The sequence below is a fragment of the Chionomys nivalis genome, chromosome 3, assembly GCF_950005125.1.
Source record: "Chionomys nivalis chromosome 3, mChiNiv1.1, whole genome shotgun sequence".
NCBI lineage: Eukaryota > Metazoa > Chordata > Mammalia > Rodentia > Cricetidae > Chionomys > Chionomys nivalis.
Genome location: NC_080088.1, coordinates 120,844,276 through 120,860,518, shown reverse-complemented (window position 1 = coordinate 120,860,518; position 16,243 = coordinate 120,844,276). Strand labels below are relative to the sequence as shown.

The following is a 16,243-nucleotide window of genomic DNA, read 5'->3' as shown; positions in this document are numbered from 1 at the left end:
GATTAGGGATAATATGCACTTTGTTAGGTATGTTAGTGTGTTGTGTGTGTGTGTGTGTTGTTGTCCTAAGGATTGACACTGGGCCCTGCACACTTGTGCACCCTTGTGCATTCCAATTTTTTTATTGTCTTTAACACACTCCTCATAAGGTCGGCTCCAAGAGTAAACAAAATAATGCAGATTGTACACTTATCACACTGGCTACCCTCAAATAGGCATTCAATAAATAACACTTTTTCCAACCCTAGGTCCTCAAAAATGGACTACAACTACCAGCATGCTCTGCGCTCACAGTCGGTGCCCCTTCGCCGGGTTTAGGCGCGCTGCATGCCGGGAGTTGAAGTCCTTCAGGAGCAGGCCCCCTCCTCGTCCCTGCTTGGGGAAAGAGGTTGGAGAGCCGCCCTGCCGGCCTTTGAATTTTGCCGCGAAAAGCGCGCGTGGCGGCCCCCGGCCCCGCCTCGCGGAGGACGCGGCGCCGCGTCACCGTGGTAACCGCCTCTCGGCTGCTGCTGATTGGGCAGTGACGCGGGGGGCGGGCTGGGGGCGAGACGCAGCGGCTGCAGCAGGCGCTCGCGCCTGTCAGTCGCGCCGGAGCGGAGCAGCGGGCAGCACTGCCAGGCAGGCTGCTCGGCTAAGAGGCTGCGCGCGCCGGCCAGGCCGGGCCGACAGCCGGGCCCGAGGCTAGGCAAGGGTGCCGGGAGGTGCGAGGCTACGGCCCCAGGAGCCCCGGGAGCGCCGCGAGCCGTCCGGGGCTGCGGGTGCGGGAGAGACCGGCGTACCGCCTCTGCTGCAGCGCTCGAGCCCCACGCCGGGTGCACGGCTCTCCATCCTCGAGTCTGCCCTGCGCCAGCTGGATTTGCTGGTCCTCAGCGCCAAGGCCCGCGAGGCTGCATCCCAGCCTCTACCGCTCGCTGCGGCTGCCACTGCCGCTGTTCGCCGGCTTCCCCTCCCCCCACACCCGGGGCTCGAAGCGGGAGGAGGAGGGGCCGGTGCGTTCTCGGCGCTGCTCTCTGCAACCTGCGGGGGCCCGTGCACGCCGGGCGAGGAGCTGGAGCCGCTGCAGGTGCGTGCAATCCTCCGAGGAGACGGACTCTTCACCCGCGGGCAAACCCGGGAACTGCAAGCAGAGGGCGGGCGGGCAAGCGAGAGGAAGCAACAAAGACAGGCTGCAGCTGGAGCTGGCGAGAGGGGCCGCCGCTGCCGGCCTCCCAGCGCGGACGGAGAGGGCGCCCTGGGAGAGGCGCGGGCAGAGCTGCCGCGGTGAGCCGGACCCCGGAGGGAGGCGCAGCGCCTCCCGCCGGACGTATGGAGCACGGTCTCCGGCGAGGATGCGCCGCCTGAGCGCGCGAGCGGCTGGGGTCCCGGGCTGACGCGACCGGTGCTGAGCAGAGAAACCCCCTTCCCCGACTTCGGAAGGCGCTTTCGGGCGTGGGGTTCGCCCTCACCGACAACTCCCCTTCCCACCCGAAGAAAAGCATCGGCTTCCTCGGGCAATCTTTATCACTCCTGCATGGCCGCGACCCGCAGATTGGAGCGTCGTGGCCTCTGAGACTTGGTACCTTTCGCCTGCCTGGCTAACACACAGTGAGTTAAGGGGCACGGGGATTTGGATTTGAGCTGGGGGCAGCCTCTGGCAGTCGGGCAATCTGGACTGGTCCTCAAGGGACCCTCGGTTGTTGAGCGCCCAGAGGCAGCAGTGCTTCTTGTTCGCCCCTGTCCTGCACACATAACTTATTTGAACTGGCTGTAGTGGAGGGTGGGGACTCCTGGTGGGTATTCTGCTGGCTTTGGGACATGCCATAGGAAAGGTCACCCAACCCATGGAGCTAACAAAGGTAGTGAGTGGCTCTACCCTGAACTCTTGTAGTTTTGTAGGGATTGATTGGGGACGTCCAGGGTGGGCCAGCATGGAGGGGCTACAAAGCAACCTTTGAGATCTTGAAAAGCCAGAGATGTGGAGCCCCCAAACTTCTGTCTGGGGATCGTGTCCTCTGAGGCAAGACATTTGTGACTCTGTTACAAATAACTCACAAAGACAGCATGTTCCCAGCGGGCTGCGTGTGACATCACTGCCTGACCTCTGATGTCAGATGGTGGTGACACGCAGCTAGCCTTGAGCCAGAGCCAGAATGAGCAGAGCTGCACGTCGAGCAGTAGAAGGTGAAGGCCAACTCCTTCTGTCCTGTCCACCGCAGTCCTATGACCTCAGTCTTCAGTCAACACTTCAGGTGGGGGAGGGAGGCAGTGCCAGCTGGCCCTGCTGATGCTTCCTGGCCCTAAGGACAGGTGTTCCGGACTCTGCCCTGTGTCCCCTGGGAGCCCATAACTGCCAGAAGAGCAACCTCCCACTTGTAAGCAGGATGCTCAAAAGAAGGCCCCGCTGAACCCCAGCATGTACCCAGCCAGCAGCCGAAGTTCCCAGGGTCCCCAGAGAAAAGCAGGCTCAGCAGCCTTCAAAGCAGGCTGTTTCTCTTGAAAACGGGAATGTTCTGCTCCAAGCCAGAGAGAGGAGCTGCGACCTTCCTGGTCAGTGTGTCTGCAGGTCTCTGTGTCTGCCCAGGGAACCTCCCTGCTGTTCAGCCCCAAGGTGAGGGGCCTTGGCTCAGCTGGGACTCCTGCCTAAGCCATTCTCCTTCCGGTGTTTAAGATGATTTTGACGAGCAGTGTGATGGATGCTTATTAAGCAAATGCAGGGCCGGTGGGAGCCAAGGTCTGAATACGTCCAGGGCCAGGGGGATGGGTAGGGAGGCAAGAGCCCCCTCTCCCCACACACAGCAGCCCTGTACAGTGCGCAGCTCAGAGAACTCCTAGGCCAAGTCCTGCTGCCTTGTCTATGCCCATCCCGGCTAAGACTGCCAGGGTCAGATATGGGTGGAACAGCTGTAGTCAGATTCCTAGGAACGGCGGGAGAAGCTGGTGTCTTTGCTCCCGCAGTGAGGGGCAGGTGAGAGTGAAGAAGCCAGGCCTGGTCTCTCTGGACCGACAGCCTTTCCCATCCTCCTCCCAGTACCTTCTAGTAACAGGTCAATAAATACCGGGGAGGGCGCTTTGGGGTTTGATAGGGTGATGGTATTTCCAGCGGAAGCAGTTACCTTAAACACAAGCTTCTGAGGGACAGCGCAGCAACAGCAGACTGGAGGAGCAGGGGAGGCTGTGGGTACAGTGCTGTTTGCACGGCCTCTCGACACTTCCCAGTTTAGAAACAAACTTGGAGTGCGCGCCAGAGACACACACACAGGCGGTTGGAGGCCCTCTGCGTAGTATTTACACTCCCTCAGCCAAGGCGGAGGGAGAGGCTGTCAGAGTTGGGCAACTCCTTCTGTTCCTTTCGCTCGGCTCCCTGGGCTTGGCAGTGAGCGCCAGACGACAGGCAGGGGGAGTGCCAGTTTACCCAGCGTCTTCCTGAGTGCCAGGCATTTTGCAGCATCTCAGATGCTGCTTGGAGTGGCTTGTGCCGTGACCCATTTTGCGGATGAGAAACCAGAGCCAAGGAAGTGATGGTCTTTTTGTAGGTGCTCAGCCAGGCAGCTGCAGTGGCTTGGCCTCAGGATCTGCAGGACCTCACACACAGGCACAAAGGGTGACACCCTACCCCCGGATGGGTTCGTGGGTGTGATACCACCAGTTGAACACACTGGCATCTTCTTAGGCCTGGCGACCTCAGCCTGTTGCCCTCACCCGCTGGGCCCTTCTGTAGCCCTGACAGGAAGAATGTATTGCATGAAACACACCTGCCAGCTCCGGTATCATCTGCTTGACCCCCTGGGCTTGCTTAGAGGAGCGTGTGATGGCCATGGGTCACCCAGGAACCTCAGCCACCCAGAGCTCCTGGCAGGCTTTGCTGGTGGAAGGCCAGGTTACAGATGGCAACACCACTTTAGTGGGTGAAGCTTGTGGCCCGGCAGCAGGTGAGGGGCAGCTGAGGAAGATGGCACATGAGTACTCAAAGGGGCCAAGAGATAATTCAGGCTGTACCAGAGGAGTGTCGGAGCTGTCTGTGGGTTGAACGGGGCAGGTGTCCTCATCTGTGAAGAGCACAGGCAGCACCCACTTCCCAGGGGCGTGGCGGGGATTCCGTGAGGGCTCACTGTAGGCCACAGCATACAGAGAGTGTTCCATAAATGCAGTTTATACCTGCCATGAGCATAATCTCCAGCTCGCACAGTGTCTTGGAGCCCAAAGCAGAAGACCCGGTTCTGGGCTGGGGTCCCCCTACCCTTCCAGCGCCTCAGCAAGGGGGTCCCCACGTGGTGATCCCACATGGTGAGCACACGTGGTTCCCATCTGAGTGCCAGGGGGCTCTGGGGCCTGGACAGGGCGCCCTCCCCAACCTCCCTCCTGCCCACTCTGCTTTGCCAACCCTCCCCAGTTAGAGGAAGCAGGCAAGCAGCTCGTATTCATGAACCGTAATTCAATCAGGCAGCGATTCCTTGGGGCTGGGCGGGGGTGAGAACGAGGAGGCGCGCACAAAAGGGCCGCTTTATTACCTCCCGCGGGCCGGGAATTGCCGCTCTCCCCCAGCACCGGCCGGAGCGCCTTTATTGTGTTAACCCATTTGCGTGTCAAGAGCTATTGTGCGCTTTCTCGCCGCCTGCGCGGCGGTGCGGCTGAGGGAGGAGGGCTGCGCTGCCGGCCGGTCACCTCCGCGGGCGCCGCCCGCCGCCCTGATTGGTTGCTAAGCGATTTGCATCCAAGGTAATCACTTTTATCTCGGAAGGTTGTCGACTGTAATTATAAGCTACTGACATCTTTTGAAATCTGCCTAATGACTATTTTTGTCTGCCCGGGCTGGGGGTGGGGAGAGGGATTCTGTGAAGGGGTGGAGGCTGTTGGGGTGTGCATGTGCACTCCTTCCACCTGGACCACTGATTGCTTAGTTGAGAAACAGCTGAGGGCCTACTGCGAGCCTCAAACAAAAGGCTAGCCAAGACAGTGGCTGGTGGGCTCTCCTGGCCATCCCTGGTGGAGTTAGTGCCATTTCAGAGATGGAGAAGTGGAGGCCTTGAGGAGCCAGATGACCAATAGATAGCTCAGTCCCTCTCAGACCCCTGATCTCTGTCACTGGGGACACAGAGGATAAGTTCATGCCTATGGTCACACAGCCAGGGAGTGGCAGGTGAGGAGGGGCAGTGGATTCCTGTAGTCAGGGTGGGAGTGGGGACATGGGCGGTGAGGAGGGGTAACTGGGCTGATTCTTTTGCCCTGTCTCTAGTCTGCCTGGATAGACGCGTAGTCTGTCTTGATGAGAGACCCTTGGTGTGCCCACTGTTGCCTGTCCTCAGGAAGAAGAGACCTTTTGATAGATTGGGTGTGAACAAGGCTGGAGGGGACCCCAGGAGTGAATGGCAGTATCTGTTGAGGGAGGGCTTGGTGCCTGAGGGTATTGCTGACAGAGGGAGCACCATCGGCCTGGAAGGACAGCCACTAAGAGGGGAGAGTGGGAGAAGGAGAGAGAAACTACTAGAGGTGTTGGAAGGGATCATCTCAGTGTCCGAGCTAAGGGGCCCATTGGTCCAAGGGGAGAGGGGCTTCCTCATGGTCTAGGTACTAGGGGCCTATCTGGGGTGGAACCCTAGTTTCTCTCCTTATTGGGTATGTGTGTTCCCGTATAAATTGGTTTCCTGGTAGGTTATTGGCAATAGCAGTTCTCCTATGGGTTGTGCGTAGGAAAGGTTTGTGTGTGGAGGACCCTGTGGGGATGCATGAGCGAGGTTCAGGTCCTAGCCAGTTATCTCAACTCCAAAACAAGCCAGTGCCCCACCTCTAGCAACTGTTTCCCCCCCCACCCCCCCCAGGAACTCCTGTTAGTGTATAGAGGCACAGGGACAATAGCCTGGAAGGTCAGGAGGTGAGGCCAGTGGACAGGCTCTTAGAGACTTAATGACCCAGGATCTGAGGGGAGAGGGGCCTCCCTGGGAGGAAGGAGTCCCACCATCAGCTGTCTACTCCAGGTTCACATCTGGCGCCAGCGCCAAGCTTGGCACCGATGGAGGCAGCTTCTTGAGGCCATACACTGTCACCATTTGTGTGACCACAGGCTCCTCATCTGTCAGGTAGGCCCAAAGTCCACCTGAGAAGGAAGGCTGTGAGGCCTGGCTAAAATGAGAGCCGGTGGGTAGTGAACAGGAAATGACCACTGCTGCCCAGCCAGAGGCCTTCTCCGCTCCTGGCTCTGGAGACAAAAGGTGGCCAGTCCTGAGTACTGCGGGAGAGGGATTCACTGTGTGCCACTGCTGTGCCAGCAAGCCGGAGGTTGGCGTGAGATGGCCCTGGTCCCTGCCCCTGGGGCCTTCATCTCTCTCAAAGCATGTAGGGGCTGAGGAGAAACAGAGCAGGGAGGGCTCCATGGAAGAGGAGGCCCTGTTGCTTTCTGGTCCTCTTTAAACTCCTCTGCCTGTCGTGGGAATCACTGTTAACATCTGCTGTGTGTTCCATGGAGCTTTGGAATACTCACTTAAGGCCCCATTGTCCCGCCAAGGGCAGTTTTATCACTGTTGTTTAAGTGGAGAAGTGAGGCTCAGTGAGATGAATGGGGGGCTCAGGCCATGGCCACATGGCAGGTGAGCAGGGTCTTCTGTGGAGGGCAGGGCTGGGCAGGTTGTCCTGGGGAAATGCCTGAGCAGGAGCCAAGGGACCTATTTTAGACTATCCATTTCTTCACATTTTGCACAGCCTTGAGCAGGTTGCCCCCCATCTCTCCCCAGACGCAAGCATGTCCCTTAAAAATGTCAAGGATGGTAAGTCCTGTGGCAGGCCTGACTCCCCTTCTGCCAGGTTGCCCTTGGCAGACATCGCCAATCAATTGCTGCCCTCTTCCCCGGCCTCATTCTTTTCCTGACCTTGGGCTCCTTCCAGCGCTCTGGGCAGCCAGCGCCCATCAGTCATCAGAGCCTATGGGCTAAAACAGGTCTGCTGCCTGGCCTTAATAAGCTCAGGGTCCCCCGCTGTCCGAGGGCCATGGGACGGCAGCTGGAGATTGTGGGGGCCTTCCTTAAGTATAGGGGTTGTTTCAGCACTGTATAAGTGTGAGGGGCAGGTACTGCCTGCCATGCCAGTCCCAGAGAGCCTATAGCCTAGAGTTTCTTTACAGTTAGTGTTTACTGAGACCTTCTCTGCAGTGTGTACCTGAACAGCCTCGCCCAGAGGACAGTGCAGGCCCGGCACTGGGGGGGGAGAGGGGGTGAAAGATGAAGGACACACTTCATCACCCCCGGGGCACCCGAACGCCTCTTTGGGCCTCTAGGAAGGACTTGGTCCTTTTCAAAGATGAAGAAGCTGAAGTTCATTCAGCACAATCTAGCAGTATAGGTTAACACACGTCAGACCTGGGACTCAGGCCGAGCCTGGGGGTGTCAGACAGATGTGACAGCCCCCCAAGCGAGCTGCCTGACATGTGTTCTGAAGCCCTACGGGCTGATGGCCGTGCTGGGAAGAGTGGTGTGCGTGGCAGGGACAGCATGGCTGTCAGGCGGGACCGGTGATGTTCAAGGCAGGCAGGGATGGCACGGTGGTTAGGGGACTGTTTCAGTGACTTGGAGGGGACTGGGAGGAGCCAAATGCTGGCCTTGGCATTTGGTGGTGGCAGATTTAAGCAGGGGAGTGATGAGGTACTGTCTCAGTATCTAGTACCTCTACCAGCCAGGGTGCTGTGTGCTTGGTACTACCTGCTTCTGGCCTACTTGAAGCTGTAGACAAGAGAGCCTAGTACACAGATAGACATCCATGTAGGCTGAGTAAACGCATACGTGCTTACAGGGCAGAAATGCCCCCTGAGCACCCACGGGGTTCAGCTGCTAAGTGGAGAGAGCCCAGCATTCCCCCTCTCTGCCCAGGCCAGACAGGGGAGTGGCTAGGGAGGGAGGACATGAAGCAGGTACCTGGGGCAGGGGCCCTCTCAGCTCTCCACAGCCCTTCTGCCTGTCTCAGAGGCCTCTTACTGACCTTCTGTGCCGTGTGCACCTGAACAGCCTCGCCCGGAGGACAGTGCAGGCCCGGCACTTGGGCGGGGGGGGGGGGATGAAAGATGAAGGTTCGTGACCATTTTTTAACTCAATAAAGGGAGAGACAAGCTGCAGGCTGCAGGCCGGAGATATAATTAGTCCGCAGCGGTGGCGCTTTCTTGATTTAGCTTCTGAGAGAACAAGACAAGGGTGTGATACCCAATTAGCAGTGACATCTAGTCGGAGCCTCAGTAGCTGAGATAGCAAGCTGTTTTTATGACTTTCTTCTCGCAGCGTGGTGTGGGCAGGAAAAGGTCCATCAGGGCCTTATTTCTTTCATCATGGGACAATTATCAGTGATCTCTGGATGTCCCAAAGCCAAATGAGGCATTCGTTAACCCAAACAGCGGAGCATCCCAGGGCAGCAGCTGGAGCACTAGGAGCCCAGGGTAGCAGGACTGGGAGGAGGCTGACACATGCAGAACCCGTTAGTGTGGCAGAGCCCACTCGCATCCTTAAGAGTGTCTTGGCACCTGCCGTGGTTTCCCTACCTGCTTCCCCTAAGTGGAGGTTGGAGCAATTCCTCCGGGAATGAGAGTGCGCCGGGCCTGACCCTTGGCTGCTCTTCCTGGCACTGTGTTCCATCCCCCTGCCAACTGGGCTGCAGGCTCTGGCTCCTTGGCTCTGCCCCTGCATACTGTGGCCAAAGAACCCTCATTGTGGCAAGCAGCATCTACCTGCCCACCTGTCCCAGGTCTCAGGCCTGCTTCCTGACAGGATCTGACCATGGTTAGCCTCACTCTCCATCACTGCCTTGCAAGCCAGGCACCCAGCACTAGCCAAGGCCCCACCCAGCTTTCTGGCTATCTGGTAAACGCCAAGGTGGATACCGAGAGAAAGAGCTGATATGGTCACTGTCTCTCCCTATCCATCCAGTCATCCATCAGGCCCCGGTCTTAGGTTCCTGGGCTTCTGCCCATCCTGTGGAATCTGCCTCGCCTCCCCCCACCCCCCACAGCTCCTGTCTGTCAGTGTGGAGCCCTCCACTCATGGTTCAGACGACTGACATATCCAGCCATGCAAAGTGGGAGTTTAATTGCAGACAGTTTTTACGGATCATGGGCCCATCTGTGCCACCATATGCAAAAAAGAAAAAAAAATCCCCCTCTTTTTTCCCCCCTCTCTCCCCACTGCAATCCCAAACTACCTCAAAATATTGTCAGAGGTTTTCGGCTGAAGCCAGTACAGAAGTGGGGTTCATCTTGGGGACTTCCTGCAGAGTGAACCTGGCAGGGCCAGTGCTCAGCCAACCACTCCCAACCCCACTGGGTTCTTTCACATCTCTGGGCTTCTGTGTGTATCATGGATGCCCTTCTCATGCACCTGGTGGGGGCCTTCCGTGTGACCTCTGGCCAGACTTAGCATGTAGCCATGTGTGTAAGAGAGATGGGTTTCTAGGAAATGGAACCCTGGTAGTGGGGCTGACAGCACCACTAATTGCCATGTCCTCTGGGGCTCTTGCCCTGATGCCCTGACTGGCTGTGCATTCGAGTCCTTACCACAACAGAAAGGCAAAGGTCACCCCAGATAGGACTTCCCCTCGGGGCTTAAGGGGCTGGTCTGGCAACTTCTGAGAGGCTTCGCCTCTGGTGCCGTCTGATTCCCCTTCACTGTGCCTCAGTTTCTTCAACTGTAAATTGGAGCTAAGGATGACAGAGTTCTACACGTGAAGTGCGTTTAGAACTGTCATCTCTTCATGTGCGGCCATGCGCCCTGTCAAGGAGGCCCTGCAGACGCTTTTAGCCCCGTCCCCTGCTGCCTTCTCAGGTTCCAGATGGGGCACTTGATGTCTTTGGGAATTCCTGGGTGAGTATGTGAGCGAGTGACTGCATGACAAGCAGACATACGTGTAAGGGGGCAGGCATGTGAGTGGGTGAACACACAGGTCTGTGAGCAAGCAAACACAAACAGTCCAGCGAGTGCATGAGTGAATGGGTGTGCTAGCACGTGAGTGAGCAAGTTCCCGAGTGCCCGTGTGAGCGCATAAGTTCCGAGTGCCGTGTGAGCGTGTAAGTTCCTGAGTGCCCATGGATGAGTAAGCCAGCTGGTGAGTCAGTCAAGGATTCGCAGCCTTTTCCCCGGGGAGGAAGCTGTATAGGGCCTTGGATGTGGAGAATTCTGAGTTTCCCCATATCCCTTTTCCCTAGGGTCTAGAAATCACCTTAAGTTCAGCTCAGGTAAGGGAAATAGACTAAAGATTAAGGGGTTCTCCAGGGTCATACATCTGGAGACAGGCCAGAGCTGTGTGCAGAATCCTGGTCTGAATGAATTCCTACCCCTCTTGGCAGGTAAGGGGACCAAGCCCAGAGCTCAGAAGGGATTTGGCCACAAGTCACACAGTAAGACAACTTAGCAATTGTAGGGTCCTAAGAAGGATGGGCAGTAGCCCAGGAACCTAGGACCGGGGCCTGATGGATGACTGGATAGATAGGGAGAGACAGCTCCGTGAGGAGCTGAGCCTCCAGCCAAAGCCAGACCAGTATCCCTCTTTGCTCACCTCCTCAGTGCTGGGACTCCCCAGTATCTCCTCACCAGTGTTATAAACTGGCAACACCATAGGTGCCAGCAGCTAGGCCCACACTGTGGTTCCTTCCTGTGCCCAAAACCTGGCACTTGGCACAGCCCTTCTGCAGCAGGTAGCCGGGAAGTCAGGCTCCAGACAGCCTCCCCCACCCTGTGGTGATCACCAGCTCTCGATGTAATCATTAAAACTATTAGAAGGGAAACGTTCGCTTGAAGCAAATGTCAGGCGCCGAGTTGTGCTTTGTAAACGCTCACAATTAATGCCAATCAGGCCCAGAAAAAAGCCGGCCCGGAATCCTGTCTGTCTCATCTCGTTTGTCAGCTGGTGCTGCTCCGTGTCGCACATTTTCATACAATTGCTATAAACATAAAAGGGAAACTCCACAGCGTTCCCAGGCACCCGGATGGTGCGTCGTCTTAATTACTCGGTACTCTGCTGTTCACTTGGCTGCCCTAGCTCAGGCGGACAGCAGCAGGGAAACAGTTGTTTTGCAGAAGGCTCAGAGTTCCAGGGGTCAACAGGGGCGATGAGCAGGTGAGAGGCCTGGATCTCTGGCCCCGCCCCCTGCAGGCTGCAGGTTCTCTAGGGCTCTGGTCCTCAGAGTCTTAAGAAGTGAAATAAGAAAATAAAATCCTGCTGAAGACTGCCCCCAGGGTCTGTGAGATCACGGCCTACAAAGCCTAGGTAGCATTGCTACTGGAATGGTTGCCGGCCTCCTGCATAGCCAGGCACCAGGAGACGACCTGTGGGTTTCAGTTCCTACCCTGGGCCTTTGGGAAATATCCTCTTGGTCAAGATGTCAAGCTTGCTGGACCTGGAGACATCATGAGTGGATTTTCTCATGTTACTGTAGACCCTTTGAGGGTGAACAGCCTCTTATATTCAGGGAGGGAGGGAGGCGTCTGAGCCCTTCCTGCTGGGCTCGACTCTGAGTGTGGTACTATCCTGTAGCCACCCTTTCAGGGCAGCTGTGGGACTGGGAAGAGATGCGGTTGCCCTAGGTCCCTGTGTCCAGTAGGTGTTTAGTGACAACAGTCATTCTACTACTACCGCTCAAGACAGGACCTCAGCCTGGCCTGAGAGCCAGTGCCCTCAGTTTGGGACTGTTGGGTGGGAGGGGGTTGCTTGGTTTACTTGTCTATTTCCCAAGTAAAATCGAAGAGATGCCCATGGAGGCTTAAGCCCATGAGGCTGCTACCCTGCCTACCTTCTGTCCCCCAAATGGAACAGTTCCCTGAACTCTTGACAGCCCAGGTGGCTGGATATGTCACTGTCAGAGACCCCTCTCTACAGAAGGGAAACCAAGGTTCAGCCCCAGGGTTATATGACTAGGAGGTGCAGAGCTGGAACTGGAAACCGAGAATCCTTCCTGTCCTCTGTCCCCTCCCCATTGCACCTGAGTGGGAAACCTCACCCCACACTGCACACCCTCCCTGGATGGAAGCCTCACCCCACACTGCACACCCTGAATGGGAACCCTCACCCCACACTGCATACCCTCCCTGGATGGAAGCCTCACCCCACACTGCACACCCTGAATGGGAACCCTCACCCCACACTGCACACCCTGAATGGGAACCCTCGCCTCACACCACACAGCCTCCCTGGACCCTTCTGAGCCTCATGTTCCCTGTGCACAGGGTCTTCTGGGGCCAGGCTGGCTCCTCAGGGACACACTGGCCTTTGTGTCTGTTCAGCTGGCTGGACGACCAGCAGAGTGGGGAGAGGGTGGTGTGGCCCAGCCAGGCCAGGAACAAATGCTCAGAGAGAGATAGAGGCCCCTTTGTTGTGTCTCTCAGCGGGGGAAGGGTGCTGCCAGCTGCCACCCCTTCTCAGAGGTTTGCCCACCACCTCCAGGACCAGCCGGAAGTCTGTCATCTCCCACAACCACCACCTAATTCAGAGCGTCCACCACCATCACCTCATTTGGTTTGGGCCTACTGTGTGTCACCGAGGGGCCAGGCCATTATGAACCCTGATAGGAGAGAGTCATCAAATGTTACAACTTGACACAGGATGCCCTTGGTGAAATGAGAACCAAAGATGGCCTAGCCTCAGACACTGGTCCCTCGCCGTGAGATGTGGGCAGACACAAGCAGCAGTGTCAAGCTGTGAGTTCAAGGATGGGGGTCAAGTGCAGGATCCCCACAGGACAAAGAGCCCCAACCTCAGCTCGGACTCTGAGGCCCCCAATTCTTGTGATATCTATCCAGCCGTTGGCTTTGAATCCCAAGGCAAGGCAGGGGATCCCAGGTGAGAGGAGACTCAGAAATCTGGAGAGTGACTAAAGTCACCTGGGCTCCTAGGGGAACTCAGATCCAAGCCACCACCCCTCTCCGGAGTGGGAAACCCAGACACCTACCTCCCACCAGAAGAACGGCCACTTGCCCTCAGAAATGTAAGCTTTGAGGTTGGTTTGGTTCTGATGACTAAGAGATGAGAGTGGAAAGCTAATTTTCTGGGTTTTGTTTGTTTTGGCGGAGTCTCACTGTAGCCTATGGTGGCCTAGAACTCGCCGTAGCCAAGGCTGTGCAGAGCCTCCTGGACTCCTCCGACCTCAACCTCCAAATGCTGGAATGACAGGCATGCACCACTGTGCCAGCCACATTTCTCTTTCTTCTTTTTTTAATTGCATGCAGTCAGCAACACAAAGAAAAGCTGTGCACAGGGAGACGCACACGCTTCAGCGATGGATGCCGTGTTGTCTGGGCGGGGAGCACGTCAGAGGTCCCAGGTCAGCCCTCCAGCCCTCAGAACCCACCCCAAGTCCCCGCAAATGCCCCCAGGAAACACCCCACTGCGTCTGCTCTACCAGAGGCAGGAGGCAGGGCCCAAGCCCCGTGAGGGCACCACCCAAACAGCTATAATCAGCAGCCTCGCCAAGACTTCAAACTCACCCAATTATCCTGCGAAGGAAAAAAAACACAAAATGAAAACAAATTAACATGTTTGCATAGAAGCTGCTACAGCAACACACACAAGTGCGCGCGCACGCTCATGCTGGCATGTGCCCTGGCAAGGCTGAGCTGTGCCGCTGCTGCCACCCCTCTTCCTGGCACCTACCAAGGCAGGAGATGCCCCAGTGACCAAACCATTCCCATACTGGCTGGACACGGTCTTAGGCTTCTGCCTTTTGGTTTCTTTTATCTAAGTGCTAGGTATTAGACTCAAGACCACATTAGGCAAATGCTCAACTACTAAGCCATACCTACAACCCTTTACATTTTTTCCTTAATAAAGGAGTAGTATTTGCTGTGCACCAGACTTCTTCTCCCCAGTCTGTAAGATAGGTCTGTCATGAATCTCTTTCTAGAGATGGGGAAGCCAGAGCACGGAGAGATCAGTGGTCCTGCCAAGCCTGCACTTCTGGCAAATGGGAGAACTCCAGACTGATGGGGAATCCCAGTGCCTTTAGCACGGCACTCTCGGGAATCCCAGTGCCTTTAGCATGGCGCTCTCTTGTCTGCAGGTGAGGGGTCAGGGTCCCACCTGGCCTCCGAGGACCCCTGGTATCTCTAGCCTATGTTCTTTCTTGCACATGGCCCACACAGCCCCTTCTGGCCCCATGCTTTGGACTTCAGACCCTTTGTCTAGGCTGGAAGAGCTGTAACCCCAGTCCTCAGAAGGTTGAGGCAGGGGATTTACAGTTTCAAGACTAGCATGTGCTGCCTCCGTCCTTCCTCCTAGAACATCAGGATAGTAACAGTCCCCCCTCCAGCAAGGTTAGGAGGGGGTAATGGGAAACAGGACTGATTTCATTCCTGGCACCTTCTCTGTGGTGGTTGCCCATCTGCCATGGTTTGCTGAACTCCGCCTGGCTCTCTAGCCCCACCAGCCTCTGCTGGGCATGCTTGGGCTTTGTACCAAGGCTACCCTAGCCCTGGAGTATGCAGATGTCTGGTCAGGTGGCCTCCTTTCCAGGATGCTGTCCGTCCTGCATAGTGGCTCCCAGAAGTCAAGGCCTGAGGTTCAGGCTGCTGGTGTGTGCCTCGTCTTCTGTGGGTCTTGTAGTCTGTTACACGCAGATGCTTTGAAGTTTGGTGATCTCTGGGTGGTGGTGGCAAATGCCTTTAATCCCAGCACTCGGGAAGCAGAGGCAGGCGGATCTCTGTGAGTTCAAGGCCAGCCTGGTCTACAGAGTGAGTTCCAGCACAGGCTCCAAAGCTACCCTATCTTGAACCATCCCCACCCCCAAAAGAAGGTTCATCGAATGTACCCTGTGGAGCCCCCTCCTCTCTCTGAGAGTTAGGGAGTTACCTACCTGCTGGACCAAGTCCCTGGCATCCCCTCTGCTTCATTGCCACTATGGACAGATCCCTGATTTCATTGTGTTTACCTCTGTAGTCTCTGAGAGCCAAGAGTGGCACCTGAGTGCTCTTGTCAACAAGATTAGTCTTCTCTGCAGCCACTGAGGCAGCAAGGGACTCTGTGACTTAGGACCACCCTGCTGGTGAGTGACAGAGCTGGATTGAAAGTCAGTTTGGAGTTTGCACTTTAGCTGAAGAGCTGTTTTGTGCTTCCTGGAGCCAAACCTACCAGGACAGATGGTAGTAGTACTTTGTGGATACAGAAATTGGGTCAGTAGGACACCATGGTTGTTGAAGGAGGCTGCTTGTTTGTTTCCCAACCGCCTGGCAGCTCAGACCTGAAATAACCATACAGAGACTGTATTAATCAAATCACCGCTTGGCCCATTAGCTCTAGCTTCTTATTGGCTAACTCTTACATATTAGTTTAACCCATTTCTAATAATCTGTGTATCACCACGTGGCTTTGTTTACCAGGTAAAGTTGGTTAAAGTTCCAGCGTCTGTCTCGGGTGGGCTACATGGCTTCTCTCTGACTCTGCCCTTCTTTCTACCAGCATTCAGTTTAGTTTTCCCTGCCTAGGGAAGTTCTGCCCTGCTACAGGTTCAAAGCAGTTCCTTTATTCATTAATGGTAATCACAGCACACAGAAGGGACTCCCACAGCACATGGCTGTGCTGGCTGTTTGAGGGCAAGTTCACTGACCTTAGATGGCCCTGTCGGCATCAGCCTCTTGACCTACATCATGGCAACTAAGTAGGGCCAGGACAGTGACCTTCGAAAGTAGCCCAGTGCCCACGCCAGTAGAAGCCAGTGATTACCTACAGACTCAAGATCTCCCTTAGTACAGCGGTCTCAGTGACTTCAGAGTCAAGTAGGCATGGATTCATGTCCAGGCCCACCAGGTGACCTTGGACGAATTATTTCCTTCCGCAGCCTCTGTAGCTTGCCCTTCTGGGTATGAGAGGCCTGAGGGATGGGTCTTCTGCCTAGCTGCTACTAGAGGAAGCAAGGGGCACCCCTCCTTCAGGACTTCCCAGCCCTTCAGCCCCAAGGATAGGTGACAACCCAGGAAGAAGCCATCCTCCTCTCCCTGGCCTATCTATCGTGGGAGATGTGCGTTCAGCCCTCTGTGGCCCACTGTGTCAGAGTTTGTCAGGCTGAGGTGATGAACTATGTGGTGCAGTTGGGTGGGTGAGGACCCTGGATAATTTGGGCATAGAGGCCCAGCCATCCTTCTGTTCAGTGCCCGCCAGCCTGGCTTGAGGCCCTACTGCATAACTGTTGGGCACCCCTGCAGAAGCCACACAGCCTCTCTGGATCTAACCTCACAGAACACTTTGGGGGTTTTTGGGGTGACATCTTGTATCAGGTAACAGAACATGGGTCTGGAAGCCTCCCTCCCCTTTTAGG

The 16,243-nt window shown here is 56.2% G+C and overlaps 1 protein-coding gene across 1 annotated transcript in view; it reads left to right on the top strand.

Moving 5' to 3' along the window:
• The first annotated feature begins 1,450 nt into the window (after positions 1 to 1,450).
• Fam222a (family with sequence similarity 222 member A) overlaps positions 1,451 to 16,243 on the top strand; it is a 44,214-nt gene continuing 29,421 nt past the window's right edge. Inside the window, exon 1 of the mRNA XM_057763418.1 lies at positions 1,451 to 1,584. The gene's annotated coding sequence lies outside the window, so the exon portion shown is untranslated. The remainder of the gene's footprint in view (positions 1,585 to 16,243) is intronic.